Here is a 2500-nt window from a genome sequence, read left to right as displayed (position 1 = left end):
GTGTAAGGCAGAGAGAGAGAGAGAGGGAGAGGGAAGAGGAGAGAGAGGGGGAAGAGAGGGGGGAGGGGGAAGAGGGAGGGAGGGGGGAGGGAGGAGGGAGGGAGGGAGAGGGAGGGGGAGTGGAGGGAGGAGGGGGGAGGGGGGGGGAGGGGGGGAGGAAAAGGGAAAGGGGGGGAGGGAGGAGGGGGGGAGGGGGGGGGGGAGGGAGGGAGGAGGAGGGAAAAAGGGGGAGGTGGGATAGAAAGGGGAAAAGGGGGGGGTGAAAAGGGCCCAAAAGCTTTGGGGGGGGGGGGGGGGTTTTGGGGGTGGGTTGGTGCGGGGGGTGGGGGTTTGGGGTGGGGGGGGGTGGGTGGGGGGGGGGTGGGGGTTGGGGGGGGGTGGGGGGGTTGGGGGGGTGGGGGGGTGGGGGGGGGGGGGGGGGTGGGGGTTTTTTGGGGGTTTTGGCGGGGGGGGGGGGGGGGTTTTTTCCCGGGGGGGGGGGGGGGGGGGGGGGGGTTTTGGGGGGGGGGTGGGGGTTTGGGTTTGGGGGGGGGGGGTTGGTTGGTTAGGGTTTGGGGTTTTTGGTTTTTTTGGGTTGGGGGGGGTGTGTTTTTTTGGGGAATTTTTTTTTTTTTTTTTTTTTTTTTTTGTGGTGGGGGGGGGGTGGGGGGTTTTGTGGGTTTGGGGGTGTGTGTGGGGGTGGTGCGTGCGTGCGGTGCGTGCGTGCGTGCGTGCGGGGGGGGGGTGTGTGTGTGTTTTGTTGTTTTGTTTGTGCATCGTGGGGTGCGGGGCGTGCGCATTATTTTGGGAAAGCAGTCTAGTCGTGCATGAATAAATGGGTCCCTCTATGTATATTAAGTACATTTTAATAACTTTTGGGGACACCTGGTTTGCATGTAAGCTACTAACAAAATCGGCCCCCTGCTTTTGTAAAAGCCTGCGCACGACAATAATAAAAATTTTGGGGGTAAACATTTACAAAAAAACCCCAAAATTTTTAAAGAAAGACAGAATAAGATTTACCAAGAAAAAGACAGAACGGCATTGTTGTTTTAGTGCTAACCAAATAAGACAGACTCCCCTTAAACCTTGGGGCTCATCCGAAGCCCATGACAAAACCCGTGCCGAGGCCGTCGCGAATATAATGATTACAAACGATGAGAGTCATTGGGCGACCCCGACTGGTGAAATTTGGTTTTAGCTTTCCCCTTGAGTTCGAAACAGGGCCCCCAATTTTTTGTCAAAACCCTTTCCAGGGGTCGCACACGCACTCGTTCACTCTTTCTTTTCTCGATCTCCTCACTCTTTCCCCTTTGCTTTTCTCTTAAATTTTTTATCGTTTTTCCTTGATTCTTTTGCTCCTGCCTCTTTTTCAAGCCCCGCCCTTTCTCCCCTCTTGTCCACACTCGCTAACCCCTGGGGTTGAAACGTGTCCCCACTCCCCTAGCCCCCCTTCCCTTCCTCACTCCCCCGCTGCTTTTCAAATCTCGCGCGATCCCCTTTCCACTGTTGCTTCCCGCTCCCCCCTGTTTGGGTCTCCCCCTTGTTCGCCCCTTTTTTCCCCCCAAAAAGGGGCCCTAGGCTCAATCTTTTCGTTCATGGGGCCCCCATTCCCTCTCGACGCTTGCCCCGAACTCGCTCCCCCTCATTTCCCTCTTTCCCTTCCTCTAATCGCTTAACCCCTCGTTTTGTCTTTCCAAATCGCTGTAGCTCATTCAAAGTAGGTTTCCGGGGAAAAGAGAACGCTGACGTTTTTTAATTTTTTTTCTTTAAGGGGAAAAGAGAGGGGAACCCCAAAGGGGCTCGTTGGGCCCTCATTTGTCGCCGCGTAGCGTCTCGCTCGCTAGTTGGGCGCTCGCAAGTTAACATCTTACTGCGTAGCGACCCCCTTGCTACCGCGTAGGAAAGTGCGTTCAAAATCTAAAAGGGCGTTGGACGCTTTGCAAGTGCCCCGGTCGCCCGATTCGTACAAACCTGCAAGCATTTTAAGCCGAAGCAAGTAATCGCAAGTTGCCTAGCAACCACAGGCGATCATATGATAGTGGAAGGGAGTGCGGTGCTACTCATTACACCTCGAAGCGAGTGTGAGTCTTCTTGGCGGTCGCAACGCGCTCTTTGGCTATGGAAACCTAGCCTCTCTCTTGCTTCCTCACTCGCTCGCTCTAACTCATTCGCTCCAGTTTCCTCTCTCTCTCACTCCAAACCATTCACTCGTTCATAAGCGCACGTAGGGAGTGTCGGCTGCATTCGGCTTTTATGCAAATTGGCTTCGACGCCACGATGGCTTGGATCACGCTGGAAAAGCTGGGTGATATCGGGCAGATTGCGAGCGTCGCCACAAATGATAAACATCCCTTGTAGCCACTACCCCCCCCCCTACACCTAGTTGGAGGAAGGGGCAGGAAGGTAGGGATAGGGTGGGAGGGAGGAGGTGACGGGAGGTACACGGGAGAAAGGTGTAGGGTGGTAAGAGGGTAAGGGGGAGGGAGGCACTAGCGTGTATAGGAGACATAAGGATGGA

The sequence above is a fragment of the Penaeus monodon genome, chromosome 11, assembly GCF_015228065.2.
Source record: "Penaeus monodon isolate SGIC_2016 chromosome 11, NSTDA_Pmon_1, whole genome shotgun sequence".
Taxonomy (NCBI): domain Eukaryota; kingdom Metazoa; phylum Arthropoda; class Malacostraca; order Decapoda; family Penaeidae; genus Penaeus; species Penaeus monodon.
Note: the sequence above shows the minus strand (reverse complement) of the source record.